This window comes from Hyla sarda, chromosome 6, assembly GCF_029499605.1.
Source record: "Hyla sarda isolate aHylSar1 chromosome 6, aHylSar1.hap1, whole genome shotgun sequence".
NCBI classification, from domain to species: Eukaryota; Metazoa; Chordata; class Amphibia; order Anura; family Hylidae; genus Hyla; species Hyla sarda.
In genome coordinates this window covers 282,748,121-282,773,120 of record NC_079194.1, presented here as the reverse complement: position 1 = coordinate 282,773,120, position 25,000 = coordinate 282,748,121, and the positions used below count along the sequence as shown (strand labels likewise).

Sequence of the window (25,000 nt, the reverse complement as noted above, 5' to 3'; positions counted from 1 at the left end):
CAGCTTGGCTTGTTGGTCTAGGGGTATGATTCTCGCTTAGGGTGCGAGAGGTCCCGGGTTCAAATCCCGGACGAACCCACCTTTTGAGAGCATTCCTGCTCATCCAGTTCCATGAGTAGCATGTAGTCTTCTCCTTGTGTGTTTTCTGGCACCAGTGTCCAACCCCTCACTGGCTTATGCAATACATGTAATGCTTGCAAAGTGCCTTTCTTTTATTTTAATTGTCTATTATTCTGAATGGACTTTTATGCAGATGATCCATTAGAGATTGATATTTGCCTCTGTAGGTGCCAAGCAAGCTCCCCACATGGCAGCATACTTTGAGAGGTCAAAGTCAGCATAGTAAGGAAACCAGCAGCTGCCACCTCTGGCTCGTTGGTCTAGGGGTATGATTCTCGCTTTGGGTGCGAGAGGTCTCGGGTTCAAATCCCAAACGAGCCCTAGCTTTTCCTGAGGAGTGACCTTTCTCCTTTTTCTCACCTCTTGTCAACATGCCCATAGTAAGCCTCCACCCAATGAATTTTTGCAAATCTGCCAAGGCAAAAGTACCTGACACGCCTCAGGAGTATGGCAGAATTCTGGCTCGTTGGTCTAGAGGTATGATTCTCGCTTCGGGTGCGAGAGGCCCCGGGTTCGAATCCCGGACGAGCCCTGTCACCACCTTCATTTGCCGCCCTCACCTCTCATAAATCGGTTTCATCTGCTGTTTACCAGAGCGGTTTGCTTTAAATCACGGACAGAGGTGTTTTCGGAGAAGACTTTACTTTTTGGTTACCTTATTTCAACTCTGAGCATTGTAGAAGTGAAAACCTGCCAATGCTGTCTTCAGTGGAAACGCTGTGTCGACTCATTGGTCTAGGGGTATGATCCTCACTTAGGGTTCCTTCCCAACCTTATCATTCCGTGAGCTATCTTTAGTCTTCTCCTTGTTTGTTTTCTGACAGCAGCAGTCCTGTGAATAAATTTGGTGTTGGCAAACGGCCTTTCGACGTTGTCTCAGCTTGGCTCGTTGGTGTTGGCAAACGTCCTTTTGGTGCTGTCTCAGCTCGGCTCGTTGGTCTAGGGGTATGATTCTCGCTTAGGGTGCGAGAGGTCCCGGGTTCAAATCCCGGACGAGCCCACCTTTTGAGAGCATTCCTGCTCATCCAGTTCCATGAGTAGCATGTAGTCTTCTCCTTGTGTGTTTTCTGGCACCAGTGTCCAACCCCTCACTGGCTTATGCAATACATGTAATGCTTGCAAAGTGCCTTTCTTTTATTTTAATTGTCTATCATTCTGAATGGACTTTTATGCAGATGATCCATTAGAGATTGATATTTGCCTCTGTAGGTGCCAAGCAAGCTCCCCACATGGCAGCATACTTTGAGAGGTTAAAGTCAGCATAGGAAGGAAACCAGCAGCTGCCACCTCTGGCTCGTTGGTCTAGGGGTATGATTCTCGCTTTGGGTGCGAGAGGTCTCGGGTTCAAATCCCGAACGAGCCCTAGCTTTTCCTGAGGAGTGACCTTTCTTCTTTTTCTCACCTCTTGTCAACATGCCCATAGTAAGCCTCCACCCAATGGATTTTTGCACATCTGCCAAGGCATCCTCACTTAGGGTTCCTTCCCATCCTTATCATTCCGTGAGCTATCTTTAGTCTTCTCCTTGTTTGTTTTCTGACAGCAGCAGTCCTGTGAATAAATTTGGTGTTGGCAAACGGCCTTTCGACGTTGTCTCAGCTTGGCTCGTTGGTGTTGGCAAACGTCCTTTTGGTGCTGTCTCAGCTTGGCTTGTTGGTCTAGGGGTATGATTCTCGCTTAGGGTGCGAGAGGTCCCGGGTTCAAATCCCGGACGAGCCCACCTTTTGAGAGCATTCCTGCTCATCCAGTTCCATGAGTAGCATGTAGTCTTCTCCTTGTGTGTTTTCTGGCACCAGTGTCCAACCCCTCACTGGCTTATGCAATACATGTAATGCTTGCAAAGTGCCTTTCTTTTATTTTAATTGTCTATCATTCTGAATGGACTTTTATACAGATGATCCATTAGAGATTGATATTTGCCTCTGTAGGTGCCAAGCAAGCTCTCCACATGGCAGCATACTTTGAGAGGTCAAAGTCAGCATAGGAAGGAAACCAGCAGCTGCCACCTCTGGCTCGTTGGTCTAGGGGTATGATTCTCGCTTTGGGTGCGAGAGGTCCCGGGTTCAAATCCCGGACGAGCCCTGGTTTTTCCTGAGGAGTGACCTTTCTCCCTTTTCTCACCTCTTGTCAACATGCCCATAGTAAGCTTCACCCAATGGATTTTTTGCAAATCTGCCAAGACAAAAGTACCTGACACGCCTCAGGAGTATGGCAGAATTCTGGCTCGTTGGTCTAGAGGAATGATTCTCGCTTAGGGTGCGAGAGGCCCCGGGTTCGAATCCCTGATGAGCCCTGTCACCACCTTCATTTGCCGCCCTCACCTCTCATAAATCGGTTTCATCTGCTGTTTACCAGAGCGGTTTGCTTTAAATCACGGACAGAGGTGTTTTCGGAGAAGACTTTACTTTTTGGTTACCTTAATTCAACTCTGAGCATTGTAGAAGTGAAAACCTGCCAATGCTGTCTTCAGTGGAAACGCTATGTCGACTCATTGGTCTAGGGGTATGATCCTCACTTAGGGTTCCTTCCCAACCTTATCATTCCGTGAGCTATCTTTAGTCTTCTCCTTGTTTGTTTTCTGACAGCAGCAGTCCTGTGAATAAATTTGGTGTTGGCAAACGGCCTTTCGACGTTGTCTCAGCTTGGCTCGTTGGTGTTGGCAAACGTCCTTTTGGTGTTGTCTCAGCTTGGCTCGTTGGTCTAGGGGTATGATTCTCGCTTAGGGTGCGAGAGGTCCCGGGTTCAAATCCCGGACGAGCCCACCTTTTGAGAGCATTCCTGCTCATCCAGTTCCTTGAGTAGCATGTAGTCTTCTACTTGTGTGTTTTCTGGCACCAGTGTCTGCCAAGACAAAAGTACCTGACACGCCTCAGGAGTATGGCAGAATTCTGTCTCGTTGGTCTAGAGGTATGATTCTCGCTTCGGGTGCGAGAGGCCCCGGGTTCGAATCCCGGACGAGCCCTGTCACCGCCTTCATTTGCCGCCCTCACCTCTCATAAATCGGTTTCATCTGCTGTTTGCTTTAAATCGCGGACAGAGGTGTTTTCGGAGAAGACTTTACTTTTTGGTTACCTTAATTCAACTCTGAGCATTGTAGAAGTGAAAACCTGCCAATGCTGTCTTCAGTGGAAACGCTGTGTCGACTCATTGGTCTAGGGGTATGATCCTCACTTAGGGTTCCTTCCCATCCTTATCATTCCGTGAGCTATCTTTAGTCTTCTCCTTGTTTGTTTTCTGACAGCAGCAGTCCTGTGAATAAATTTGGTGTTGGCAAACGGCCTTTCGACGTTGTCTGAGCTTGGCTCGTTGGTGTTGGCAAACGTCCTTTTGGTGCTGTCTCAGCTTGGCTCGTTGGTCTAGGGGTATGATTCTCGCTTAGGGTGCGAGAGGTCCCGGGTTCAAATCCCGGACGAGCCCACCTTTTGAGAGCATTCCTGCTCATCCAGTTCCATGAGTAGCATGTAGTCTTCTCCTTGTGTGTTTTCTGGCACCAGTGTCCAACCCCTCACTGGCTTATGCAATACATGTAATGCTTGCAAAGTGCCTTTCTTTTATTTTAATTGTCTATCATTCTGAATGGACTTTTATGCAGATGATCCATTAGAGATTGATATTTGCCTCTGTAGGTGCCAAGCAAGCTCTCCACATGGCAGCATACTTTGAGAGGTCAAAGTCAGCATAGGAAGGAAACCAGCAGCTGCCACCTCTGGCTCGTTGGTCTAGGGGTATGATTCTCGCTTTGGGTGCGAGAGGTCCCGGGTTCCAATCCCGGACGAGCCCTGGTTTTTCCTGAGGAGTGACCTTTCTCCTTTTTCTCACCTCTTGTCAACATGCCCATAGTAAGCTTCACCCAATGGATTTTTTGCAAATCTGCCAAGACAAAAGTACCTGACACGCCTCAGGAGTATGGCAGAATTCTGGCTCGTTGGTCTAGAGGAATGATTCTCGCTTAGGGTGCGAGAGGCCCCGGGTTCGAATCCCTGATGAGCCCTGTCACCACCTTCATTTGCCGCCCTCACCTCTCATAAATCGGTTTCATCTGCTGTTTACCAGAGCGGTTTGCTTTAAATCACGGACAGAGGTGTTTTCGGAGAAGACTTTACTTTTTGGTTACCTTAATTCAACTCTGAGCATTGTAGAAGTGAAAACCTGCCAATGCTGTCTTCAGTGGAAACGCTATGTCGACTCATTGGTCTAGGGGTATGATCCTCACTTAGGGTTCCTTCCCAACCTTATCATTCCGTGAGCTATCTTTAGTCTTCTCCTTGTTTGTTTTCTGACAACAGCGGTGTGGAACTTCTGTCCTTCTCAGTCCTGTGTGTGAATAAATTTGATGTTGACAAACGGCCATTCGACGCTGTCTCAGCTTGGCTCGTTGGTGTTGGCAAACGGCCTTTTGAAGCTGTCTCAGCTTGGCTCGTTGGTCTAGGGGAATGATTCTCGCTTAGGGTGCGAGAGGTCACGGGTTCAAATCCCGGACGAGCCCACCTTTTGAGAGCATTCCTGCTCATCCAGTTCCATGAGTAGCATGTAGTCTTCTCCTTGTGTGTTTTCTGGCACCAGTGTCCAACCCCTCACTGGCTTATGCAATACATGTAATGCTTGCAAAGTGCCTTTCTTTTATTTTAATTGTCTATCATTCTGAATGGACTTTTATGCAGATGATCCATTAGAGATTGATATTTGCCTCTGTAGGTGCCAAGCAAGCTCTCCACATGGCAGCATACTTTGAGAGGTCACAGTCGTCATAGGAAGGAAACCAGCAGCTGCCACCTCTGGCTCGTTGGTCTAGGGGTATGATTCTCGCTTTGGGTGCGAGAGGTCCCGGGTTCAAATCCCGGACGAGCCCTGGCTTTTCCTGAGGAGTGACCTTTCTCCTTTTTCTCACCTCTTGTCAACATGCCCATAGTAAGCCTCCACCCAATGGATTTTTTGCAAATCTGCCAAGACAAAAGTACCTAACACGCCTCAGGAGTATGGCAGAATTCTGGCTCGTTGGTCTAGAGGTATGATTCTCGCTTCGGGTGCGAGAGGCCCCGGGTTCGAATACCGGACGAGCCCTGTCACCACCTTCATTTGCCGCCCTCACCTCTCATAAATCGGTTTCATCTGCTGTTTACCAGAGCGGTTTGCTTTAAATCACGGACAGAGGTGTTTTCGGAGAAGACTTTACTTTTTGGTTACCTTATTTCAACTCTGAGCATTGTAGAAGTGAAAACCTGCCAATGCTGTCTTCAGTGGAAACGCTGTGTCGACTCATTGGTCTAGGGGTATGATCCTCACTTAGGGTTCCTTCCCAACCTTATCATTCCGTGAGCTATCTTTAGTCTTCTCCTTGTTTGTTTTCTGACAGCAGCAGTCCTGTGAATAAATTTGGTGTTGGCAAACGGCCTTTCGACGTTGTCTCAGCTTGGCTCGTTGGTGTTGGCAAACGTCCTTTTGGTGCTGTCTCAGCTCGGCTCGTTGGTCTAGGGGTATGATTCTCGCTTAGGGTGCGAGAGGTCCCGGGTTCAAATCCCGGACGAGCCCACCTTTTGAGAGCATTCCTGCTCATCCAGTTCCATGAGTAGCATGTAGTCTTCTCCTTGTGTGTTTTCTGGCACCAGTGTCCAACCCCTCACTGGCTTATGCAATACATGTAATGCTTGCAAAGTGCCTTTCTTTTATTTTAATTGTCTATCATTCTGAATGGACTTTTATGCAGATGATCCATTAGAGATTGATATTTGCCTCTGTAGGTGCCAAGCAAGCTCCCCACATGGCAGCATACTTTGAGAGGTTAAAGTCAGCATAGGAAGGAAACCAGCAGCTGCCACCTCTGGCTCGTTGGTCTAGGGGTATGATTCTCGCTTTGGGTGCGAGAGGTCTCGGGTTCAAATCCCGAACGAGCCCTAGCTTTTCCTGAGGAGTGACCTTTCTTCTTTTTCTCACCTCTTGTCAACATGCCCATAGTAAGCCTCCACCCAATGGATTTTTGCACATCTGCCAAGGCATCCTCACTTAGGGTTCCTTCCCATCCTTATCATTCCGTGAGCTATCTTTAGTCTTCTCCTTGTTTGTTTTCTGACAGCAGCAGTCCTGTGAATAAATTTGGTGTTGGCAAACGGCCTTTCGACGTTGTCTCAGCTTGGCTCGTTGGTGTTGGCAAACGTCCTTTTGGTGCTGTCTCAGCTTGGCTTGTTGGTCTAGGGGTATGATTCTCGCTTAGGGTGCGAGAGGTCCCGGGTTCAAATCCCGGACGAGCCCACCTTTTGAGAGCATTCCTGCTCATCCAGTTCCATGAGTAGCATGTAGTCTTCTCCTTGTGTGTTTTCTGGCACCAGTGTCCAACCCCTCACTGGCTTATGCAATACATGTAATGCTTGCAAAGTGCCTTTCTTTTATTTTAATTGTCTATCATTCTGAATGGACTTTTATGCAGATGATCCATTAGAGATTGATATTTGCCTCTGTAGGTGCCAAGCAAGCTCTCCACATGGCAGCATACTTTGAGAGGTCAAAGTCAGCATAGGAAGGAAACCAGCAGCTGCCACCTCTGGCTCGTTGGTCTAGGGGTATGATTCTCGCTTTGGGTGCGAGAGGTCCCGGGTTCAAATCCCGGACGAGCCCTGGTTTTTCCTGAGGAGTGACCTTTCTCCCTTTTCTCACCTCTTGTCAACATGCCCATAGTAAGCTTCACCCAATGGATTTTTTGCAAATCTGCCAAGACAAAAGTACCTGACACGCCTCAGGAGTATGGCAGAATTCTGGCTCGTTGGTCTAGAGGAATGATTCTCGCTTAGGGTGCGAGAGGCCCCGGGTTCGAATCCCTGATGAGCCCTGTCACCACCTTCATTTGCCGCCCTCACCTCTCATAAATCGGTTTCATCTGCTGTTTACCAGAGCGGTTTGCTTTAAATCACGGACAGAGGTGTTTTCGGAGAAGACTTTACTTTTTGGTTACCTTAATTCAACTCTGAGCATTGTAGAAGTGAAAACCTGCCAATGCTGTCTTCAGTGGAAACGCTATGTCGACTCATTGGTCTAGGGGTATGATCCTCACTTAGGGTTCCTTCCCAACCTTATCATTCCGTGAGCTATCTTTAGTCTTCTCCTTGTTTGTTTTCTGACAGCAGCAGTCCTGTGAATAAATTTGGTGTTGGCAAACGGCCTTTCGACGTTGTCTCAGCTTGGCTCGTTGGTGTTGGCAAACGTCCTTTTGGTGTTGTCTCAGCTTGGCTCGTTGGTCTAGGGGTATGATTCTCGCTTAGGGTGCGAGAGGTCCCGGGTTCAAATCCCGGACGAGCCCACCTTTTGAGAGCATTCCTGCTCATCCAGTTCCTTGAGTAGCATGTAGTCTTCTACTTGTGTGTTTTCTGGCACCAGTGTCTGCCAAGACAAAAGTACCTGACACGCCTCAGGAGTATGGCAGAATTCTGTCTCGTTGGTCTAGAGGTATGATTCTCGCTTCGGGTGCGAGAGGCCCCGGGTTCGAATCCCGGATGAGCCCTGTCACCGCCTTCATTTGCCGCCCTCACCTCTCATAAATCGGTTTCATCTGCTGTTTACCAGAGCGGTTTGCTTTAAATCGCGGACAGAGGTGTTTTCGGAGAAGACTTTACTTTTTGGTTACCTTAATTCAACTCTGAGCATTGTAGAAGTGAAAACCTGCCAATGCTGTCTTCAGTGGAAACGCTGTGTCGACTCATTGGTCTAGGGGTATGATCCTCACTTAGGGTTCCTTCCCATCCTTATCATTCCGTGAGCTATCTTTAGTCTTCTCCTTGTTTGTTTTCTGACAGCAGCAGTCCTGTGAATAAATTTGGTGTTGGCAAACGGCCTTTCGACGTTGTCTCAGCTTGGCTCGTTGGTGTTGGCAAACGTCCTTTTGGTGCTGTCTCAGCTTGGCTCGTTGGTCTAGGGGTATGATTCTCGCTTAGGGTGCGAGAGGTCCCGGGTTCAAATCCCGGACGAGCCCACCTTTTGAGAGCATTCCTGCTCATCCAGTTCCATGAGTAGCATGTAGTCTTCTCCTTGTGTGTTTTCTGGCACCAGTGTCCAACCCCTCACTGGCTTATGCAATACATGTAATGCTTGCAAAGTGCCTTTCTTTTATTTTAATTGTCTATCATTCTGAATGGACTTTTATGCAGATGATCCATTAGAGATTGATATTTGCCTCTGTAGGTGCCAAGCAAGCTCTCCACATGGCAGCATACTTTGAGAGGTCAAAGTCGTCATAGGAAGGAAACCAGCAGCTGCCACCTCTGGCTCGTTGGTCTAGGGGTATGATTCTCGCTTTGGGTGCGAGAGGTCCCGGGTTCAAATCCCGGACGAGCCCTGGCTTTTCCTGAGGAGTGACCTTTCTCCTTTTTCTCACCTCTTGTCAACATGCCCATAGTAAGCCTCCACCCAATGGATTTTTTGCAAATCTGCCAAGACAAAAGTACCTAACACGCCTCAGGAGTATGGCAGAATTCTGGCTCGTTGGTCTAGAGGTATGATTCTCGCTTCGGGTGCGAGAGGCCCCGGGTTCGAATACCGGACGAGCCCTGTCACCACCTTCATTTGCCGCCCTCACCTCTCATAAATCGGTTTCATCTGCTGTTTACCAGAGCGGTTTGCTTTAAATCACGGACAGAGGTGTTTTCGGAGAAGACTTTACTTTTTGGTTACCTTAATTCAACTCTGAGCATTGTAGAAGTGAAAACCTGCCAATGCTGTCTTCAGTGGAAACGCTGTGTCGACTCATTGGTCTAGGGGTATGATCCTCACTTAGGGTTCCTTCCCAACCTTATCATTCCGTGAGCTATCTTTAGTCTTCTCCTTGTTTGTTTTCTGACAGCAGCAGTCCTGTGAATAAATTTGGTGTTGGCAAACGGCCTTTCGACGTTGTCTCAGCTTGGCTCGTTGGTGTTGGCAAACGTCCTTTTGGTGTTGTCTCAGCTTGGCTCGTTGGTCTAGGGGTATGATTCTCGCTTAGGGTGCGAGAGGTCCCGGGTTCAAATCCCGGACGAGCCCACCTTTTGAGAGCATTCCTGCTCATCCAGTTCCTTGAGTAGCATGTAGTCTTCTACTTGTGTGTTTTCTGGCACCAGTGTCTGCCAAGACAAAAGTACCTGACACGCCTCAGGAGTATGGCAGAATTCTGTCTCGTTGGTCTAGTGGTATGATTCTCGCTTCGGGTGCGAGAGGCCCCGGGTTCGAATCCCGGACGAGCCCTGTCACCACCTTCATTTACCGCCCTCACCTCTCATAAATCGGTTTCATCTGCTCTTTTCCAGAGCGGTTTGCTTTAAATCACGGACAGAGGTGTTTTCGGAGAAGACTTTACTTTTTGGTTACCTTAATTCAACTCTGAGCATTGTAGAAGTGAAAACCTGCCAATGCTGTCTTCAGTGGAAACGCTGTGTCGACTCATTGGTCTAGGGGTATGATCCTCACTTAGGGTTCCTTCCCAACCTTATCATTCCGTGAGCTATCTTTAGTCTTCTCCTTGTTTGTTTTCTGACAACAGCGGTGTGGAACTTCTGTCCTTCTCAGTCCTGTGTGTGAATAAATTTGGTGTTGACAAACGGCCATTCGACGCTGTCTCAGCTTGGCTCGTTGGTGTTGGCAAACGGCCTTTTGAAGCTGTCTCAGCTTGGCTCGTTGGTCTAGGGGTATGATTCTCGCTTAGGGTGCGAGAGGTCCCGGGTTCAAATCCCGGACGAGCCCACCTTTTGAGAGCATTCCTGCTCATCCAGTTCCATGAGTAGCATGTAGTCTTCTCCTTGTGTGTTTTCTGGCACCAGTGTCCAACCCCTCACTGGCTTATGCAATACATGTAATGCTTGCAAAGTGCCTTTCTTTTATTTTAATTGTCTATCATTCTGAATGGACTTTTATGCAGATGATCCATTAGAGATTGATATTTGCCTCTGTAGGTGCCAAGCAAGCTCTCCACATGGCAGCATACTTTGAGAGGTCAAAGTCAGCATAGGAAGGAAACCAGCAGCTGCCACCTCTGGCTCGTTGGTCTAGGGGTATGATTCTCGCTTTGGGTGCGAGAGGTCCCGGGTTCAAATCCCGGACGAGCCCTGGTTTTTCCTGAGGAGTGACCTTTCTCCTTTTTCTCACCTCTTGTCAACATGCCCATAGTAAGCTTCACCCAATGGATTTTTTGCAAATCTGCCAAGACAAAAGTACCTGACACGCCTCAGGAGTATGGCAGAATTCTGGCTCGTTGGTCTAGAGGAATGATTCTCGCTTAGGGTGCGAGAGGCCCCGGGTTCGAATCCCTGATGAGCCCTGTCACCACCTTCATTTGCCGCCCTCACCTCTCATAAATCGGTTTCATCTGCTGTTTACCAGAGCGGTTTGCTTTAAATCACGGACAGAGGTGTTTTCGGAGAAGACTTTACTTTTTGGTTACCTTAATTCAACTCTGAGCATTGTAGAAGTGAAAACCTGCCAATGCTGTCTTCAGTGGAAACGCTATGTCGACTCATTGGTCTAGGGGTATGATCCTCACTTAGGGTTCCTTCCCAACCTTATCATTCCGTGAGCTATCTTTAGTCTTCTCCTTGTTTGTTTTCTGACAACAGCGGTGTGGAACTTCTGTCCTTCTCAGTCCTGTGTGTGAATAAATTTGATGTTGACAAACGGCCATTCGACGCTGTCTCAGCTTGGCTCGTTGGTGTTGGCAAACGGCCTTTTGAAGCTGTCTCAGCTTGGCTCGTTGGTCTAGGGGAATGATTCTCGCTTAGGGTGCGAGAGGTCCCGGGTTCAAATCCCGGACGAGCCCACCTTTTGAGAGCATTCCTGCTCATCCAGTTCCATGAGTAGCATGTAGTCTTCTCCTTGTGTGTTTTCTGGCACCAGTGTCCAACCCCTCACTGGCTTATGCAATACATGTAATGCTTGCAAAGTGCCTTTCTTTTATTTTAATTGTCTATCATTCTGAATGGACTTTTATGCAGATGATCCATTAGAGATTGATATTTGCCTCTGTAGGTGCCAAGCAAGCTCTCCACATGGCAGCATACTTTGAGAGGTCAAAGTCGTCATAGGAAGGAAACCAGCAGCTGCCACCTCTGGCTCGTTGGTCTAGGGGTATGATTCTCGCTTTGGGTGCGAGAGGTCCCGGGTTCAAATCCCGGACGAGCCCTGGCTTTTCCTGAGGAGTGACCTTTCTCCTTTTTCTCACCTCTTGTCAACATGCCCATAGTAAGCCTCCACCCAATGGATTTTTTGCAAATCTGCCAAGACAAAAGTACCTAACACGCCTCAGGAGTATGGCAGAATTCTGGCTCGTTGGTCTAGAGGTATGATTCTCGCTTCGGGTGCGAGAGGCCCCGGGTTCGAATCCCGGACGAGCCCTGTCACCGCCTTCATTTGCCGCCCTCACCTCTCATAAATCGGTTTCATCTGCTGTTTACCAGAGCGGTTTGCTTTAAATCACGGACAGAGGTGTTTTCGGAGAAGACTTTACTTTTTGGTTACCTTAATTCAACTCTGAGCATTGTAGAAGTGAAAACCTGTCAATGCTGTCTTCAGTGGAAACGCTGTGTCGACTCATTGGTCTAGGGGTATGATCCTCACTTAGGGTTCCTTCCCAACCTTATCATTCCGTGAGCTATCTTTAGTCTTCTCCTTGTTTGTTTTCTGACAGCAGCAGTCCTGTGAATAAATTTGGTGTTGGCAAACGGCCTTTCGACGTTGTCTCAGCTTGGCTCGTTGGTGTTGGCAAACGTCCTTTTGGTGCTGTCTCAGCTTGGCTCGTTGGTCTAGGGGTATGATTCTCGCTTAGGGTGCGAGAGGTCCCGGGTTCAAATCCCGGACGAGCCCACCTTTTGAGAGCATTCCTGCTCATCCAGTTCCATGAGTAGCATGTAGTCTTCTCCTTGTGTGTTTTCTGGCACCAGTGTCCAACCCCTCACTGGCTTATGCAATACATGTAATGCTTGCAAAGTGCCTTTCTTTTATTTTAATTGTCTATCATTCTGAATGGACTTTTATGCAGATGATCCATTAGAGATTGATATTTGCCTCTGTAGGTGCCAAGCAAGCTCTCCACATGGCAGCATACTTTGAGAGGTCAAAGTCAGCATAGGAAGGAAACCAGCAGCTGCCACCTCTGGCTCGTTGGTCTAGGGGTATGATTCTCGCTTTGGGTGCGAGAGGTCCCGGGTTCCAATCCCGGACGAGCCCTGGTTTTTCCTGAGGAGTGACCTTTCTCCTTTTTCTCACCTCTTGTCAACATGCCCATAGTAAGCTTCACCCAATGGATTTTTTGCAAATCTGCCAAGACAAAAGTACCTGACACGCCTCAGGAGTATGGCAGAATTCTGGCTCGTTGGTCTAGAGGAATGATTCTCGCTTAGGGTGCGAGAGGCCCCGGGTTCGAATCCCTGATGAGCCCTGTCACCACCTTCATTTGCCGCCCTCACCTCTCATAAATCGGTTTCATCTGCTGTTTACCAGAGCGGTTTGCTTTAAATCACGGACAGAGGTGTTTTCGGAGAAGACTTTACTTTTTGGTTACCTTAATTCAACTCTGAGCATTGTAGAAGTGAAAACCTGCCAATGCTGTCTTCAGTGGAAACGCTATGTCGACTCATTGGTCTAGGGGTATGATCCTCACTTAGGGTTCCTTCCCAACCTTATCATTCCGTGAGCTATCTTTAGTCTTCTCCTTGTTTGTTTTCTGACAACAGCGGTGTGGAACTTCTGTCCTTCTCAGTCCTGTGTGTGAATAAATTTGATGTTGACAAACGGCCATTCGACGCTGTCTCAGCTTGGCTCGTTGGTGTTGGCAAACGGCCTTTTGAAGCTGTCTCAGCTTGGCTCGTTGGTCTAGGGGAATGATTCTCGCTTAGGGTGCGAGAGGTCACGGGTTCAAATCCCGGACGAGCCCACCTTTTGAGAGCATTCCTGCTCATCCAGTTCCATGAGTAGCATGTAGTCTTCTCCTTGTGTGTTTTCTGGCACCAGTGTCCAACCCCTCACTGGCTTATGCAATACATGTAATGCTTGCAAAGTGCCTTTCTTTTATTTTAATTGTCTATCATTCTGAATGGACTTTTATGCAGATGATCCATTAGAGATTGATATTTGCCTCTGTAGGTGCCAAGCAAGCTCTCCACATGGCAGCATACTTTGAGAGGTCACAGTCGTCATAGGAAGGAAACCAGCAGCTGCCACCTCTGGCTCGTTGGTCTAGGGGTATGATTCTCGCTTTGGGTGCGAGAGGTCCCGGGTTCAAATCCCGGACGAGCCCTGGCTTTTCCTGAGGAGTGACCTTTCTCCTTTTTCTCACCTCTTGTCAACATGCCCATAGTAAGCCTCCACCCAATGGATTTTTTGCAAATCTGCCAAGACAAAAGTACCTAACACGCCTCAGGAGTATGGCAGAATTCTGGCTCGTTGGTCTAGAGGTATGATTCTCGCTTCGGGTGCGAGAGGCCCCGGGTTCGAATACCGGACGAGCCCTGTCACCACCTTCATTTGCCGCCCTCACCTCTCATAAATCGGTTTCATCTGCTGTTTACCAGAGCGGTTTGCTTTAAATCACGGACAGAGGTGTTTTCGGAGAAGACTTTACTTTTTGGTTACCTTATTTCAACTCTGAGCATTGTAGAAGTGAAAACCTGCCAATGCTGTCTTCAGTGGAAACGCTGTGTCGACTCATTGGTCTAGGGGTATGATCCTCACTTAGGGTTCCTTCCCAACCTTATCATTCCGTGAGCTATCTTTAGTCTTCTCCTTGTTTGTTTTCTGACAGCAGCAGTCCTGTGAATAAATTTGGTGTTGGCAAACGGCCTTTCGACGTTGTCTCAGCTTGGCTCGTTGGTGTTGGCAAACGTCCTTTTGGTGCTGTCTCAGCTCGGCTCGTTGGTCTAGGGGTATGATTCTCGCTTAGGGTGCGAGAGGTCCCGGGTTCAAATCCCGGACGAGCCCACCTTTTGAGAGCATTCCTGCTCATCCAGTTCCATGAGTAGCATGTAGTCTTCTCCTTGTGTGTTTTCTGGCACCAGTGTCCAACCCCTCACTGGCTTATGCAATACATGTAATGCTTGCAAAGTGCCTTTCTTTTATTTTAATTGTCTATCATTCTGAATGGACTTTTATGCAGATGATCCATTAGAGATTGATATTTGCCTCTGTAGGTGCCAAGCAAGCTCCCCACATGGCAGCATACTTTGAGAGGTTAAAGTCAGCATAGGAAGGAAACCAGCAGCTGCCACCTCTGGCTCGTTGGTCTAGGGGTATGATTCTCGCTTTGGGTGCGAGAGGTCTCGGGTTCAAATCCCGAACGAGCCCTAGCTTTTCCTGAGGAGTGACCTTTCTTCTTTTTCTCACCTCTTGTCAACATGCCCATAGTAAGCCTCCACCCAATGGATTTTTGCACATCTGCCAAGGCATCCTCACTTAGGGTTCCTTCCCATCCTTATCATTCCGTGAGCTATCTTTAGTCTTCTCCTTGTTTGTTTTCTGACAGCAGCAGTCCTGTGAATAAATTTGGTGTTGGCAAACGGCCTTTCGACGTTGTCTCAGCTTGGCTCGTTGGTGTTGGCAAACGTCCTTTTGGTGCTGTCTCAGCTTGGCTTGTTGGTCTAGGGGTATGATTCTCGCTTAGGGTGCGAGAGGTCCCGGGTTCAAATCCCGGACGAGCCCACCTTTTGAGAGCATTCCTGCTCATCCAGTTCCATGAGTAGCATGTAGTCTTCTCCTTGTGTGTTTTCTGGCACCAGTGTCCAACCCCTCACTGGCTTATGCAATACATGTAATGCTTGCAAAGTGCCTTTCTTTTATTTTAATTGTCTATCATTCTGAATGGACTTTTATGCAGATGATCCATTAGAGATTGATATTTGCCTCTGTAGGTGCCAAGCAAGCTCTCCACATGGCAGCATACTTTGAGAGGTCAAAGTCAGCATAGGAAGGAAACCAGCAGCTGCCACCTCTGGCTCGTTGGTCTAGGGGTATGATTCTCGCTTTGGGTGCGAGAGGTCCCGGGTTCAAATCCCGGACGAGCCCTGGTTTTTCCTGAGGAGTGACCTTTCTCCCTTTTCTCACCTCTTGTCAACATGCCCATAGTAAGCTTCACCCAATGGATTTTTTGCAAATCTGCCAAGACAAAAGTACCTGACACGCCTCAGGAGTATGGCAGAATTCTGGCTCGTTGGTCTAGAGGAATGATTCTCGCTTAGGGTGCGAGAGGCCCCGGGTTCGAATCCCTGATGAGCCCTGTCACCACCTTCATTTGCCGCCCTCACCTCTCATAAATCGGTTTCATCTGCTGTTTACCAGAGCGGTTTGCTTTAAATCACGGACAGAGGTGTTTTCGGAGAAGACTTTACTTTTTGGTTACCTTAATTCAACTCTGAGCATTGTAGAAGTGAAAACCTGCCAATGCTGTCTTCAGTGGAAACGCTATGTCGACTCATTGGTCTAGGGGTATGATCCTCACTTAGGGTTCCTTCCCAACCTTATCATTCCGTGAGCTATCTTTAGTCTTCTCCTTGTTTGTTTTCTGACAGCAGCAGTCCTGTGAATAAATTTGGTGTTGGCAAACGGCCTTTCGACGTTGTCTCAGCTTGGCTCGTTGGTGTTGGCAAACGTCCTTTTGGTGTTGTCTCAGCTTGGCTCGTTGGTCTAGGGGTATGATTCTCGCTTAGGGTGCGAGAGGTCCCGGGTTCAAATCCCGGACGAGCCCACCTTTTGAGAGCATTCCTGCTCATCCAGTTCCTTGAGTAGCATGTAGTCTTCTACTTGTGTGTTTTCTGGCACCAGTGTCTGCCAAGACAAAAGTACCTGACACGCCTCAGGAGTATGGCAGAATTCTGTCTCGTTGGTCTAGAGGTATGATTCTCGCTTCGGGTGCGAGAGGCCCCGGGTTCGAATCCCGGATGAGCCCTGTCACCGCCTTCATTTGCCGCCCTCACCTCTCATAAATCGGTTTCATCTGCTGTTTACCAGAGCGGTTTGCTTTAAATCGCGGACAGAGGTGTTTTCGGAGAAGACTTTACTTTTTGGTTACCTTAATTCAACTCTGAGCATTGTAGAAGTGAAAACCTGCCAATGCTGTCTTCAGTGGAAACGCTGTGTCGACTCATTGGTCTAGGGGTATGATCCTCACTTAGGGTTCCTTCCCATCCTTATCATTCCGTGAGCTATCTTTAGTCTTCTCCTTGTTTGTTTTCTGACAGCAGCAGTCCTGTGAATAAATTTGGTGTTGGCAAACGGCCTTTCGACGTTGTCTCAGCTTGGCTCGTTGGTGTTGGCAAACGTCCTTTTGGTGCTGTCTCAGCTTGGCTCGTTGGTCTAGGGGTATGATTCTCGCTTAGGGTGCGAGAGGTCCCGGGTTCAAATCCCGGACGAGCCCACCTTTTGAGAGCATTCCTGCTCATCCAGTTCCATGAGTAGCATGTAGTCTTCTCCTTGTGTGTTTTCTGGCACCAGTGTCCAACCCCTCACTGGCTTATGCAATACATGTAATGCTTGCAAAGTGCCTTTCTTTTATTTTAATTGTCTATCATTCTGAATGGACTTTTATGCAGATGATCCATTAGAGATTGATATTTGCCTCTGTAGGTGCCAAGCAAGCTCTCCACATGGCAGCATACTTTGAGAGGTCAAAGTCGTCATAGGAAGGAAACCAGCAGCTGCCACCTCTGGCTCGTTGGTCTAGGGGTATGATTCTCGCTTTGGGTGCGAGAGGTCCCGGGTTCAAATCCCGGACGAGCCCTGGCTTTTCCTGAGGAGTGACCTTTCTCCTTTTTCTCACCTCTTGTCAACATGCCCATAGTAAGCCTCCACCCAATGGATTTTTTGCAAATCTGCCAAGACAAAAGTACCTAACACGCCTCAGGAGTATGGCAGAATTCTGGCTCGTTGGTCTAGAGGTATGATTCTCGCTTCGGGTGCGAGAGGCCCCGGGTTCGAATACCGGACGAGCCCTGTCACCACCTTCATTTGCCGCCCTCACCTCTCATAAATCGGTTTCATCTGCTGTTTACCAGAGCGGTTTGCTTTAAATCACGGACAGAGGTGTTTTCGGAGAAGACTTTACTTTTTGGTTACCTTAATTCAACTCTGAGCATTGTAGAAGTGAAAACCTGCCAATGCTGTCTTCAGTGGAAACGCTGTGTCGACTCATTGGTCTAGGGGTATGATCCTCACTTAGGGTTCCTTCCCAACCTTATCATTCCGTGAGCTATCTTTAGTCTTCTCCTTGTTTGTTTTCTGACAGCAGCAGTCCTGTGAATAAATTTGGTGTTGGCAAACGGCCTTTCGACGTTGTCTCAGCTTGGCTCGTTGGTGTTGGCAAACGTCCTTTTGGTGTTGTCTCAGCTTGGCTCGTTGGTCTAGGGGTATGATTCTCGCTTAGGGTGCGAGAGGTCCCGGGTTCAAATCCCGGACGAGCCCACCTTTTGAGAGCATTCCTGCTCATCCAGTTCCTTGAGTAGCATGTAGTCTTCTACTTGTGTGTTTTCTGGCACCAGTGTCTGCCAAGACAAAAGTACCTGACACGCCTCAGGAGTATGGCAGAATTCTGTCTCGTTGGTCTAGTGGTATGATTCTCGCTTCGGGTGCGAGAGGCCCCGGGTTCGAATCCCGGACGAGCCCTGTCACCACCTTCATTTACCGCCCTCACCTCTCATAAATCGGTTTCATCTGCTCTTTTCCAGAGCGGTTTGCTTTAAATCACGGACAGAGGTGTTTTCGGAGAAGACTTTACTTTTTGGTTACCTTAATTCAACTCTGAGCATTGTAGAAGTGAAAACCTGCCAATGCTGTCTTCAGTGGAAACGCTGTGTCGACTCATTGGTCTAGGGGTATGATCCTCACTTAGGGTTCCTTCCCAACCTTATCATTCCGTGAGCTATCTTTAGTCTTCTCCTTGTTTGTTTTCTGACAACAGCGGTGTGGAACTTCTGTCCTTCTCAGTCCTGTGTGTGAATAAATTTGGTGTTGACAAACGGCCATTCGACGCTGTCTCAGCTTGGCTCGTTGGTGTTGGCAAACGGCCTTTTGAAGCTGTCTCAGCTTGGCTCGTTGGTCTAGGGGTATGATTCTCGCTTAGGGTGCGAGAGGTCCCGGGTTCAAATCCCGGACGAGCCCACCTTTTGAGAGCATTCCTGCTCATCCAGTTCCATGAGTAGCATGTAGTCTTCTCCTTGTGTGTTTTCTGGCACCAGTGTCCAACCCCTCACTGGCTTATGCAATACATGTAATGCTTGCAAAGTGCCTTTCTTTTATTTTAATTGTCTATCATTCTGAATGGACTTTTATGCAGATGATCCATTAGAGATTGATATTTGCCTCTGTAGGTGCCAAGCAAGCTCTCCACATGGCAGCATACTTTGAGAGGTCAAAGTCAGCATAGGAAGGAAACCAGCAGCTGCCACCTCTGGCTCGTTGGTCTAGGGGTATGATTCTCGCTTTGGGTGCGAGAGGTCCCGGGTTCAAATCCCGGACGAGCCCTGGTTTTTCCTGAGGAGTGACCTTTCTCCTTTTTCTCACCTCTTGTCAACATGCCCATAGTAAGCTTCACCCAATGGATTTTTTGCAAATCTGCCAAGACAAAAGTACCTGACACGCCTCAGGAGTATGGCAGAATTCTGGCTCGTTGGTCTAGAGGAATGATTCTCGCTTAGGGTGCGAGAGGCCCCGGGTTCGAATCCCTGATGAGCCCTGTCACCACCTTCATTTGCCGCCCTCACCTCTCATAAATCGGTTTCATCTGCTGTTTACCAGAGCGGTTTGCTTTAAATCACGGACAGAGGTGTTTTCGGAGAAGACTTTACTTTTTGGTTACCTTAATTCAACTCTGAGCATTGTAGAAGTGAAAACCTGCCAATGCTGTCTTCAGTGGAAACGCTATGTCGACTCATTGGTCTAGGGGTATGATCCTCACTTAGGGTTCCTTCCCAACCTTATCATTCCGTGAGCTATCTTTAGTCTTCTCCTTGTTTGTTTTCTGACAACAGCGGTGTGGAACTTCTGTCCTTCTCAGTCCTGTGTGTGAATAAATTTGATGTTGACAAACGGCCATTCGACGCTGTCTCAGCTTGGCTCGTTGGTGTTGGCAAACGGCCTTTTGAAGCTGTCTCAGCTTGGCTCGTTGGTCTAGGGGAATGATTCTCGCTTAGGGTGCGAGAGGTCCCGGGTTCAAATCCCGGACGAGCCCACCTTTTGAGAGCATTCCTGCTCATCCAGTTCCATGAGTAGCATGTAGTCTTCTCCTTGTGTGTTTTCTGGCACCAGTGTCCAACCCCTCACTGGCTTATGCAATACATGTAATGCTTGCAAAGTGCCTTTCTTTTATTTTAATTGTCTATCATTCTGAATGGACTTTTATGCAGATGATCCATTAGAGATTGATATTTGCCTCTGTAGGTGCCAAGCAAGCTCTCCACATGGCAGCATACTTTGAGAGGTCAAAGTCGTCATAGGAAGGAAACCAGCAGCTGCCACCTCTGGCTCGTTGGTCTAGGGGTATGATTCTCGCTTTGGGTGCGAGAGGTCCCGGGTTCAAATCCCGGACGAGCCCTGGCTTTTCCTGAGGAGTGACCTTTCTCCTTTTTCTCACCTCTTGTCAACATGCCCATAGTAAGCCTCCACCCAATGGATTTTTTGCAAATCTGCCAAGACAAAAGTACCTAACACGCCTCAGGAGTATGGCAGAATTCTGGCTCGTTGGTCTAGAGGTATGATTCTCGCTTCGGGTGCGAGAGGCCCCGGGTTCGAATCCCGGACGAGCCCTGTCACCGCCTTCATTTGCCGCCCTCACCTCTCATAAATCGGTTTCATCTGCTGTTTACCAGAGCGGTTTGCTTTAAATCACGGACAGAGGTGTTTTCGGAGAAGACTTTACTTTTTGGTTACCTTAATTCAACTCTGAGCATTGTAGAAGTGAAAACCTGTCAATGCTGTCTTCAGTGGAAACGCTGTGTCGACTCATTGGTCTAGGGGTATGATCCTCACTTAGGGTTCCTTCCCAACCTTATCATTCCGTGAGCTATCTTTAGTCTTCTCCTTGTTTGTTTTCTGACAGCAGCAGTCCTGTGAATAAATTTGGTGTTGGCAAACGGCCTTTCGACGTTGTCTCAGCTTGGCTCGTTGGTGTTGGCAAACGTCCTTTTGGTGCTGTCTCAGCTTGGCTCGTTGGTCTAGGGGTATGATTCTCGCTTAGGGTGCGAGAGGTCCCGGGTTCAAATCCCGGACGAGCCCACCTTTTGAGAGCATTCCTGCTCATCCAGTTCCATGAGTAGCATGTAGTCTTCTCCTTGTGTGTTTTCTGGCACCAGTGTCCAACCCCTCACTGGCTTATGCAATACATGTAATGCTTGCAAAGTGCCTTTCTTTTATTTTAATTGTCTATCATTCTGAATGGACTTTTATGCAGATGATCCATTAGAGATTGATATTTGCCTCTGTAGGTGCCAAGCAAGCTCTCCACATGGCAGCATACTTTGAGAGGTCAAAGTCAGCATAGGAAGGAAACCAGCAGCTGCCACCTCTGGCTCGTTGGTCTAGGGGTATGATTCTCGCTTTGGGTGCGAGAGGTCCCGGGTTCAAATCCCGGACGAGCCCTGGTTTTTCCTGAGGAGTGACCTTTCTCCTTTTTCTCACCTCTTGTCAACATGCCCATAGTAAGCTTCACCCAATGGATTTTTTGCAAATCTGCCAAGACAAAAGTACCTGACACGCCTCAGGAGTATGGCAGAATTCTGGCTCGTTGGTCTAGAGGAATGATTCTCGCTTAGGGTGCGAGAGGCCTCGGGTTCGAATCCCTGATGAGCCCTGTCACCACCTTCATTTGCCGCCCTCACCTCTCATAAATCGGTTTCATCTGCTGTTTACCAGAGCGGTTTGCTTTAAATCACGGACAGAGGTGTTTTCGGAGAAGACTTTACTTTTTGGTTACCTTAATTCAACTCTGAGCATTGTAGAAGTGAAAACCTGCCAATGCTGTCTTCAGTGGAAACGCTATGTCGACTCATTGGTCTAGGGGTATGATCCTCACTTAGGGTTCCTTCCCAACCTTATCATTCCGTGAGCTATCTTTAGTCTTCTCCTTGTTTGTTTTCTGACAACAGCGGTGTGGAACTTCTGTCCTTCTCAGTCCTGTGTGTGAATAAATTTGGTGTTGACAAACGGCCATTCGACGCTGTCTCAGCTTGGCTCGTTGGTGTTGGCAAACGGCCTTTTGAAGCTGTCTCAGCTTGGCTTGTTGGTCTAGGGGTATGATTCTCGCTTAGGGTGCGAGAGGTCCCGGGTTCAAATCCCGGACGAGCCCACCTTTTGAGAGCATTCCTGCTCATCCAGTTCCATGAGTAGCATGTAGTCTTCTCCTTGTGTGTTTTCTGGCACCAGTGTCCAACCCCTCACTGGCTTATGCAATACATGTAATGCTTGCAAAGTGCCTTTCTTTTATTTTAATTGTCTATTATTCTGAATGGACTTTTATGCAGATGATCCATTAGAGATTGATATTTGCCTCTGTAGGTGCCAAGCAAGCTCCCCACATGGCAGCATACTTTGAGAGGTCAAAGTCAGCATAGGAAGGAAACCAGCAGCTGCCACCTCTGGCTCGTTGGTCTAGGGGTATGATTCTCGCTTTGGGTGCGAGAGGTCTCGGGTTCAAATCCCAAACGAGCCCTAGCTTTTCCTGAGGAGTGACCTTTCTCCTTTTTCTCACCTCTTGTCAACATGCCCATAGTAAGCCTCCACCCAATGAATTTTTGCAAATCTGCCAAGTCAAAAGTACCTGACACGCCTCAGGAGTATGGCTGAATTCTGGCTCGTTGGTCTAGAGGTATGATTCTCGCTTCGGGTGCGAGAGGCCCCGGGTTCGAATCCCGGACGAGCCCTGTCACCACCTTCATTTGCCGCCCTCACCTCTCATAAATCGGTTTCATCTGCTGTTTACCAGAGCGGTTTGCTTTAAATCACGGACAGAGGTGTTTTCGGAGAAGACTTTACTTTTTGGTTACCTTATTTCAACTCTGAGCATTGTAGAAGTGAAAACCTGCCAATGCTGTCTTCAGTGGAAACGCTGTGTCGACTCATTGGTCTAGGGGTATGATCCTCACTTAGGGTTCCTTCCCAACCTTATCATTCCGTGAGCTATCTTTAGTCTTCTCCTTGTTTGTTTTCTGACAGCAGCAGTCCTGTGAATAAATTTGGTGTTGGCAAACGGCCTTTCGACGTTGTCTCAGCTTGGCTCGTTGGTGTTGGCAAACGTCCTTTTGGTGCTGTCTCTGCTCGGCTCGTTGGTCTAGGGGTATGATTCTCGCTTAGGGTGCGAGAGGTCCCGGGTTCAAATCCCGGACGAGCCCACCTTTTGAGAGCATTCCTGCTCATCCAGTTCCATGAGTAGCATGTAGTCTTCTCCTTGTGTGTTTTCTGGCACCAGTGTCCAACCCCTCACTGGCTTATGCAATACATGTAATGCTTGCAAAGTGCCTTTCTTTTATTTTAATTGTCTATCATTCTGAATGGACTTTTATGCAGATGATCCATTAGAGATTGATATTTGCCTCTGTAGGTGCCAAGCAAGCTCCCCACATGGCAGCATACTTTGAGAGGTTAAAGTCAGCATAGGAAGGAAACCAGCAGCTGCCACCTCTGGCTCGTTGGTCTAGGGGTATGATTCTCGCTTTGGGTGCGAGAGGTCTCGGGTTCAAATCCCGAACGAGCCCTAGCTTTTCCTGAGGAGTGACCTTTCTTCTTTTTCTCACCTCTTGTCAACATGCCCATAGTAAGCCTCCACCCAATGGATTTTTGCACATCTGCCAAGGCATCCTCACTTAGGGTTCCTTCCCATCCTTATCATTCCGTGAGCTATCTTTAGTCTTCTCCTTGTTTGTTTTCTGACAGCAGCAGTCCTGTGAATAAATTTGGTGTTGGCAAACGGCCTTTCGACGTTGTCTCAGCTTGGCTCGTTGGTGTTGGCAAACGTCCTTTTGGTGCTGTCTCAGCTTGGCTTGTTGGTCTAGGGGTATGATTCTCGCTTAGGGTGCGAGAGGTCCCGGGTTCAAATCCCGGACGAGCCCACCTTTTGAGAGCATTCCTGCTCATCCAGTTCCATGAGTAGCATGTAGTCTTCTCCTTGTGTGTTTTCTGGCACCAGTGTCCAACCCCTCACTGGCTTATGCAATACATGTAATGCTTGCAAAGTGCCTTTCTTTTATTTTAATTGTCTATCATTCTGAATGGACTTTTATGCAGATGATCCATTAGAGATTGATATTTGCCTCTGTAGGTGCCAAGCAAGCTCTCCACATGGCAGCATACTTTGAGAGGTCAAAGTCAGCATAGGAAGGAAACCAGCAGCTGCCACCTCTGGCTCGTTGGTCTAGGGGTATGATTCTCGCTTTGGGTGCGAGAGGTCCCGGGTTCAAATCCCGGACGAGCCCTGGTTTTTCCTGAGGAGTGACCTTTCTCCCTTTTCTCACCTCTTGTCAACATGCCCATAGTAAGCTTCACCCAATGGATTTTTTGCAAATCTGCCAAGACAAAAGTACCTGACACGCCTCAGGAGTATGGCAGAATTCTGGCTCGTTGGTCTAGAGGAATGATTCTCGCTTAGGGTGCGAGAGGCCCCGGGTTCGAATCCCTGATGAGCCCTGTCACCACCTTCATTTGCCGCCCTCACCTCTCATAAATCGGTTTCATCTGCTGTTTACCAGAGCGGTTTGCTTTAAATCACGGACAGAGGTGTTTTCGGAGAAGACTTTACTTTTTGGTTACCTTAATTCAACTCTGAGCATTGTAGAAGTGAAAACCTGCCAATGCTGTCTTCAGTGGAAACGCTATGTCGACTCATTGGTCTAGGGGTATGATCCTCACTTAGGGTTCCTTCCCAACCTTATCATTCCGTGAGCTATCTTTAGTCTTCTCCTTGTTTGTTTTCTGACAGCAGCAGTCCTGTGAATAAATTTGGTGTTGGCAAACGGCCTTTCGACGTTGTCTCAGCTTGGCTCGTTGGTGTTGGCAAACGTCCTTTTGGTGTTGTCTCAGCTTGGCTCGTTGGTCTAGGGGTATGATTCTCGCTTAGGGTGCGAGAGGTCCCGGGTTCAAATCCCGGACGAGCCCACCTTTTGAGAGCATTCCTGCTCATCCAGTTCCTTGAGTAGCATGTAGTCTTCTACTTGTGTGTTTTCTGGCACCAGTGTCTGCCAAGACAAAAGTACCTGACACGCCTCAGGAGTATGGCAGAATTCTGTCTCGTTGGTCTAGAGGTATGATTCTCGCTTCGGGTGCGAGAGGCCCCGGGTTCGAATCCCGGACGAGCCCTGTCACCGCCTTCATTTGCCGCCCTCACCTCTCATAAATCGGTTTCATCTGCTGTTTACCAGAGCGGTTTGCTTTAAATCGCGGACAGAGGTGTTTTCGGAGAAGACTTTACTTTTTGGTTACCTTAATTCAACTCTGAGCATTGTAGAAGTGAAAACCTGCCAATGCTGTCTTCAGTGGAAACGCTGTGTCGACTCATTGGTCTAGGGGTATGATCCTCACTTAGGGTTCCTTCCCATCCTTATCATTCCGTGAGCTATCTTTAGTCTTCTCCTTGTTTGTTTTCTGACAGCAGCAGTCCTGTGAATAAATTTGGTGTTGGCAAACGGCCTTTCGACGTTGTCTCAGCTTGGCTCGTTGGTGTTGGCAAACGTCCTTTTGGTGCTGTCTCAGCTTGGCTCGTTGGTCTAGGGGTATGATTCTCGCTTAGGGTGCGAGAGGTCCCGGGTTCAAATCCCGGACGAGCCCACCTTTTGAGAGCATTCCTGCTCATCCAGTTCCATGAGTAGCATGTAGTCTTCTCCTTGTGTGTTTTCTGGCACCAGTGTCCAACCCCTCACTGGCTTATGCAATACATGTAATGCTTGCAAAGTGCCTTTCTTTTATTTTAAT

General features: G+C 48.2%; 63 non-coding genes across 63 annotated transcripts; all 63 read left to right on the top strand.

Moving 5' to 3' along the window:
• Positions 1–6: 6 nt before the first annotated feature.
• TRNAP-AGG (transfer RNA proline (anticodon AGG)) lies at positions 7–78 on the top strand. Its single transcript has one exon. It is a non-coding gene; the product is annotated as a tRNA-Pro (tRNA).
• A 291-nt stretch (positions 79–369) lies between these two features.
• On the top strand, positions 370–441 carry TRNAP-UGG (transfer RNA proline (anticodon UGG)). Its single transcript has one exon. It is a non-coding gene; the product is annotated as a tRNA-Pro (tRNA).
• A 139-nt stretch (positions 442–580) lies between these two features.
• TRNAP-CGG (transfer RNA proline (anticodon CGG)) lies at positions 581–652 on the top strand. The gene has a single exon. It is a non-coding gene; the product is annotated as a tRNA-Pro (tRNA).
• A 396-nt stretch (positions 653–1,048) lies between these two features.
• TRNAP-AGG (transfer RNA proline (anticodon AGG)) lies at positions 1,049–1,120 on the top strand. Its single transcript has one exon. It is a non-coding gene; the product is annotated as a tRNA-Pro (tRNA).
• A 291-nt stretch (positions 1,121–1,411) lies between these two features.
• TRNAP-UGG (transfer RNA proline (anticodon UGG)) lies at positions 1,412–1,483 on the top strand. The gene has a single exon. It is a non-coding gene; the product is annotated as a tRNA-Pro (tRNA).
• Positions 1,484–1,765: 282 nt separating this feature from the next.
• TRNAP-AGG (transfer RNA proline (anticodon AGG)) lies at positions 1,766–1,837 on the top strand. Its single transcript has one exon. It is a non-coding gene; the product is annotated as a tRNA-Pro (tRNA).
• Positions 1,838–2,128: 291 nt separating this feature from the next.
• On the top strand, positions 2,129–2,200 carry TRNAP-UGG (transfer RNA proline (anticodon UGG)). The gene has a single exon. It is a non-coding gene; the product is annotated as a tRNA-Pro (tRNA).
• A 607-nt stretch (positions 2,201–2,807) lies between these two features.
• On the top strand, positions 2,808–2,879 carry TRNAP-AGG (transfer RNA proline (anticodon AGG)). Its single transcript has one exon. It is a non-coding gene; the product is annotated as a tRNA-Pro (tRNA).
• Positions 2,880–3,008: 129 nt separating this feature from the next.
• TRNAP-CGG (transfer RNA proline (anticodon CGG)) lies at positions 3,009–3,080 on the top strand. The gene has a single exon. It is a non-coding gene; the product is annotated as a tRNA-Pro (tRNA).
• Positions 3,081–3,463: 383 nt separating this feature from the next.
• TRNAP-AGG (transfer RNA proline (anticodon AGG)) lies at positions 3,464–3,535 on the top strand. Its single transcript has one exon. It is a non-coding gene; the product is annotated as a tRNA-Pro (tRNA).
• A 291-nt stretch (positions 3,536–3,826) lies between these two features.
• Positions 3,827–3,898, top strand: TRNAP-UGG (transfer RNA proline (anticodon UGG)). The gene has a single exon. It is a non-coding gene; the product is annotated as a tRNA-Pro (tRNA).
• A 634-nt stretch (positions 3,899–4,532) lies between these two features.
• Positions 4,533–4,604, top strand: TRNAP-AGG (transfer RNA proline (anticodon AGG)). Its single transcript has one exon. It is a non-coding gene; the product is annotated as a tRNA-Pro (tRNA).
• Positions 4,605–4,895: 291 nt separating this feature from the next.
• Positions 4,896–4,967, top strand: TRNAP-UGG (transfer RNA proline (anticodon UGG)). The gene has a single exon. It is a non-coding gene; the product is annotated as a tRNA-Pro (tRNA).
• Positions 4,968–5,107: 140 nt separating this feature from the next.
• Positions 5,108–5,179, top strand: TRNAP-CGG (transfer RNA proline (anticodon CGG)). The gene has a single exon. It is a non-coding gene; the product is annotated as a tRNA-Pro (tRNA).
• Positions 5,180–5,575: 396 nt separating this feature from the next.
• Positions 5,576–5,647, top strand: TRNAP-AGG (transfer RNA proline (anticodon AGG)). The gene has a single exon. It is a non-coding gene; the product is annotated as a tRNA-Pro (tRNA).
• A 291-nt stretch (positions 5,648–5,938) lies between these two features.
• TRNAP-UGG (transfer RNA proline (anticodon UGG)) lies at positions 5,939–6,010 on the top strand. The gene has a single exon. It is a non-coding gene; the product is annotated as a tRNA-Pro (tRNA).
• Positions 6,011–6,292: 282 nt separating this feature from the next.
• TRNAP-AGG (transfer RNA proline (anticodon AGG)) lies at positions 6,293–6,364 on the top strand. The gene has a single exon. It is a non-coding gene; the product is annotated as a tRNA-Pro (tRNA).
• A 291-nt stretch (positions 6,365–6,655) lies between these two features.
• On the top strand, positions 6,656–6,727 carry TRNAP-UGG (transfer RNA proline (anticodon UGG)). The gene has a single exon. It is a non-coding gene; the product is annotated as a tRNA-Pro (tRNA).
• A 607-nt stretch (positions 6,728–7,334) lies between these two features.
• Positions 7,335–7,406, top strand: TRNAP-AGG (transfer RNA proline (anticodon AGG)). Its single transcript has one exon. It is a non-coding gene; the product is annotated as a tRNA-Pro (tRNA).
• Positions 7,407–7,535: 129 nt separating this feature from the next.
• TRNAP-CGG (transfer RNA proline (anticodon CGG)) lies at positions 7,536–7,607 on the top strand. Its single transcript has one exon. It is a non-coding gene; the product is annotated as a tRNA-Pro (tRNA).
• Positions 7,608–8,003: 396 nt separating this feature from the next.
• TRNAP-AGG (transfer RNA proline (anticodon AGG)) lies at positions 8,004–8,075 on the top strand. The gene has a single exon. It is a non-coding gene; the product is annotated as a tRNA-Pro (tRNA).
• A 291-nt stretch (positions 8,076–8,366) lies between these two features.
• Positions 8,367–8,438, top strand: TRNAP-UGG (transfer RNA proline (anticodon UGG)). The gene has a single exon. It is a non-coding gene; the product is annotated as a tRNA-Pro (tRNA).
• Positions 8,439–8,578: 140 nt separating this feature from the next.
• Positions 8,579–8,650, top strand: TRNAP-CGG (transfer RNA proline (anticodon CGG)). Its single transcript has one exon. It is a non-coding gene; the product is annotated as a tRNA-Pro (tRNA).
• Positions 8,651–9,046: 396 nt separating this feature from the next.
• On the top strand, positions 9,047–9,118 carry TRNAP-AGG (transfer RNA proline (anticodon AGG)). Its single transcript has one exon. It is a non-coding gene; the product is annotated as a tRNA-Pro (tRNA).
• Positions 9,119–9,247: 129 nt separating this feature from the next.
• TRNAP-CGG (transfer RNA proline (anticodon CGG)) lies at positions 9,248–9,319 on the top strand. Its single transcript has one exon. It is a non-coding gene; the product is annotated as a tRNA-Pro (tRNA).
• A 423-nt stretch (positions 9,320–9,742) lies between these two features.
• Positions 9,743–9,814, top strand: TRNAP-AGG (transfer RNA proline (anticodon AGG)). The gene has a single exon. It is a non-coding gene; the product is annotated as a tRNA-Pro (tRNA).
• Positions 9,815–10,105: 291 nt separating this feature from the next.
• On the top strand, positions 10,106–10,177 carry TRNAP-UGG (transfer RNA proline (anticodon UGG)). Its single transcript has one exon. It is a non-coding gene; the product is annotated as a tRNA-Pro (tRNA).
• Positions 10,178–10,811: 634 nt separating this feature from the next.
• TRNAP-AGG (transfer RNA proline (anticodon AGG)) lies at positions 10,812–10,883 on the top strand. The gene has a single exon. It is a non-coding gene; the product is annotated as a tRNA-Pro (tRNA).
• A 291-nt stretch (positions 10,884–11,174) lies between these two features.
• TRNAP-UGG (transfer RNA proline (anticodon UGG)) lies at positions 11,175–11,246 on the top strand. The gene has a single exon. It is a non-coding gene; the product is annotated as a tRNA-Pro (tRNA).
• A 140-nt stretch (positions 11,247–11,386) lies between these two features.
• On the top strand, positions 11,387–11,458 carry TRNAP-CGG (transfer RNA proline (anticodon CGG)). The gene has a single exon. It is a non-coding gene; the product is annotated as a tRNA-Pro (tRNA).
• A 396-nt stretch (positions 11,459–11,854) lies between these two features.
• On the top strand, positions 11,855–11,926 carry TRNAP-AGG (transfer RNA proline (anticodon AGG)). The gene has a single exon. It is a non-coding gene; the product is annotated as a tRNA-Pro (tRNA).
• A 291-nt stretch (positions 11,927–12,217) lies between these two features.
• TRNAP-UGG (transfer RNA proline (anticodon UGG)) lies at positions 12,218–12,289 on the top strand. Its single transcript has one exon. It is a non-coding gene; the product is annotated as a tRNA-Pro (tRNA).
• A 634-nt stretch (positions 12,290–12,923) lies between these two features.
• TRNAP-AGG (transfer RNA proline (anticodon AGG)) lies at positions 12,924–12,995 on the top strand. The gene has a single exon. It is a non-coding gene; the product is annotated as a tRNA-Pro (tRNA).
• Positions 12,996–13,286: 291 nt separating this feature from the next.
• TRNAP-UGG (transfer RNA proline (anticodon UGG)) lies at positions 13,287–13,358 on the top strand. The gene has a single exon. It is a non-coding gene; the product is annotated as a tRNA-Pro (tRNA).
• A 140-nt stretch (positions 13,359–13,498) lies between these two features.
• On the top strand, positions 13,499–13,570 carry TRNAP-CGG (transfer RNA proline (anticodon CGG)). Its single transcript has one exon. It is a non-coding gene; the product is annotated as a tRNA-Pro (tRNA).
• Positions 13,571–13,966: 396 nt separating this feature from the next.
• On the top strand, positions 13,967–14,038 carry TRNAP-AGG (transfer RNA proline (anticodon AGG)). Its single transcript has one exon. It is a non-coding gene; the product is annotated as a tRNA-Pro (tRNA).
• Positions 14,039–14,329: 291 nt separating this feature from the next.
• On the top strand, positions 14,330–14,401 carry TRNAP-UGG (transfer RNA proline (anticodon UGG)). The gene has a single exon. It is a non-coding gene; the product is annotated as a tRNA-Pro (tRNA).
• Positions 14,402–14,683: 282 nt separating this feature from the next.
• TRNAP-AGG (transfer RNA proline (anticodon AGG)) lies at positions 14,684–14,755 on the top strand. Its single transcript has one exon. It is a non-coding gene; the product is annotated as a tRNA-Pro (tRNA).
• A 291-nt stretch (positions 14,756–15,046) lies between these two features.
• On the top strand, positions 15,047–15,118 carry TRNAP-UGG (transfer RNA proline (anticodon UGG)). Its single transcript has one exon. It is a non-coding gene; the product is annotated as a tRNA-Pro (tRNA).
• A 607-nt stretch (positions 15,119–15,725) lies between these two features.
• TRNAP-AGG (transfer RNA proline (anticodon AGG)) lies at positions 15,726–15,797 on the top strand. The gene has a single exon. It is a non-coding gene; the product is annotated as a tRNA-Pro (tRNA).
• Positions 15,798–15,926: 129 nt separating this feature from the next.
• Positions 15,927–15,998, top strand: TRNAP-CGG (transfer RNA proline (anticodon CGG)). Its single transcript has one exon. It is a non-coding gene; the product is annotated as a tRNA-Pro (tRNA).
• Positions 15,999–16,394: 396 nt separating this feature from the next.
• Positions 16,395–16,466, top strand: TRNAP-AGG (transfer RNA proline (anticodon AGG)). The gene has a single exon. It is a non-coding gene; the product is annotated as a tRNA-Pro (tRNA).
• Positions 16,467–16,757: 291 nt separating this feature from the next.
• TRNAP-UGG (transfer RNA proline (anticodon UGG)) lies at positions 16,758–16,829 on the top strand. Its single transcript has one exon. It is a non-coding gene; the product is annotated as a tRNA-Pro (tRNA).
• Positions 16,830–16,969: 140 nt separating this feature from the next.
• Positions 16,970–17,041, top strand: TRNAP-CGG (transfer RNA proline (anticodon CGG)). The gene has a single exon. It is a non-coding gene; the product is annotated as a tRNA-Pro (tRNA).
• Positions 17,042–17,437: 396 nt separating this feature from the next.
• On the top strand, positions 17,438–17,509 carry TRNAP-AGG (transfer RNA proline (anticodon AGG)). Its single transcript has one exon. It is a non-coding gene; the product is annotated as a tRNA-Pro (tRNA).
• A 129-nt stretch (positions 17,510–17,638) lies between these two features.
• Positions 17,639–17,710, top strand: TRNAP-CGG (transfer RNA proline (anticodon CGG)). Its single transcript has one exon. It is a non-coding gene; the product is annotated as a tRNA-Pro (tRNA).
• A 423-nt stretch (positions 17,711–18,133) lies between these two features.
• TRNAP-AGG (transfer RNA proline (anticodon AGG)) lies at positions 18,134–18,205 on the top strand. The gene has a single exon. It is a non-coding gene; the product is annotated as a tRNA-Pro (tRNA).
• Positions 18,206–18,496: 291 nt separating this feature from the next.
• On the top strand, positions 18,497–18,568 carry TRNAP-UGG (transfer RNA proline (anticodon UGG)). Its single transcript has one exon. It is a non-coding gene; the product is annotated as a tRNA-Pro (tRNA).
• A 634-nt stretch (positions 18,569–19,202) lies between these two features.
• On the top strand, positions 19,203–19,274 carry TRNAP-AGG (transfer RNA proline (anticodon AGG)). Its single transcript has one exon. It is a non-coding gene; the product is annotated as a tRNA-Pro (tRNA).
• Positions 19,275–19,565: 291 nt separating this feature from the next.
• TRNAP-UGG (transfer RNA proline (anticodon UGG)) lies at positions 19,566–19,637 on the top strand. Its single transcript has one exon. It is a non-coding gene; the product is annotated as a tRNA-Pro (tRNA).
• A 140-nt stretch (positions 19,638–19,777) lies between these two features.
• TRNAP-CGG (transfer RNA proline (anticodon CGG)) lies at positions 19,778–19,849 on the top strand. The gene has a single exon. It is a non-coding gene; the product is annotated as a tRNA-Pro (tRNA).
• A 396-nt stretch (positions 19,850–20,245) lies between these two features.
• TRNAP-AGG (transfer RNA proline (anticodon AGG)) lies at positions 20,246–20,317 on the top strand. Its single transcript has one exon. It is a non-coding gene; the product is annotated as a tRNA-Pro (tRNA).
• Positions 20,318–20,608: 291 nt separating this feature from the next.
• On the top strand, positions 20,609–20,680 carry TRNAP-UGG (transfer RNA proline (anticodon UGG)). Its single transcript has one exon. It is a non-coding gene; the product is annotated as a tRNA-Pro (tRNA).
• Positions 20,681–21,314: 634 nt separating this feature from the next.
• On the top strand, positions 21,315–21,386 carry TRNAP-AGG (transfer RNA proline (anticodon AGG)). The gene has a single exon. It is a non-coding gene; the product is annotated as a tRNA-Pro (tRNA).
• Positions 21,387–21,677: 291 nt separating this feature from the next.
• Positions 21,678–21,749, top strand: TRNAP-UGG (transfer RNA proline (anticodon UGG)). Its single transcript has one exon. It is a non-coding gene; the product is annotated as a tRNA-Pro (tRNA).
• A 139-nt stretch (positions 21,750–21,888) lies between these two features.
• Positions 21,889–21,960, top strand: TRNAP-CGG (transfer RNA proline (anticodon CGG)). Its single transcript has one exon. It is a non-coding gene; the product is annotated as a tRNA-Pro (tRNA).
• Positions 21,961–22,356: 396 nt separating this feature from the next.
• TRNAP-AGG (transfer RNA proline (anticodon AGG)) lies at positions 22,357–22,428 on the top strand. The gene has a single exon. It is a non-coding gene; the product is annotated as a tRNA-Pro (tRNA).
• A 291-nt stretch (positions 22,429–22,719) lies between these two features.
• Positions 22,720–22,791, top strand: TRNAP-UGG (transfer RNA proline (anticodon UGG)). The gene has a single exon. It is a non-coding gene; the product is annotated as a tRNA-Pro (tRNA).
• A 282-nt stretch (positions 22,792–23,073) lies between these two features.
• Positions 23,074–23,145, top strand: TRNAP-AGG (transfer RNA proline (anticodon AGG)). Its single transcript has one exon. It is a non-coding gene; the product is annotated as a tRNA-Pro (tRNA).
• Positions 23,146–23,436: 291 nt separating this feature from the next.
• Positions 23,437–23,508, top strand: TRNAP-UGG (transfer RNA proline (anticodon UGG)). Its single transcript has one exon. It is a non-coding gene; the product is annotated as a tRNA-Pro (tRNA).
• A 607-nt stretch (positions 23,509–24,115) lies between these two features.
• Positions 24,116–24,187, top strand: TRNAP-AGG (transfer RNA proline (anticodon AGG)). Its single transcript has one exon. It is a non-coding gene; the product is annotated as a tRNA-Pro (tRNA).
• Positions 24,188–24,316: 129 nt separating this feature from the next.
• TRNAP-CGG (transfer RNA proline (anticodon CGG)) lies at positions 24,317–24,388 on the top strand. The gene has a single exon. It is a non-coding gene; the product is annotated as a tRNA-Pro (tRNA).
• A 396-nt stretch (positions 24,389–24,784) lies between these two features.
• TRNAP-AGG (transfer RNA proline (anticodon AGG)) lies at positions 24,785–24,856 on the top strand. Its single transcript has one exon. It is a non-coding gene; the product is annotated as a tRNA-Pro (tRNA).
• The last annotated feature ends 144 nt before the right edge of the window (positions 24,857–25,000 follow it).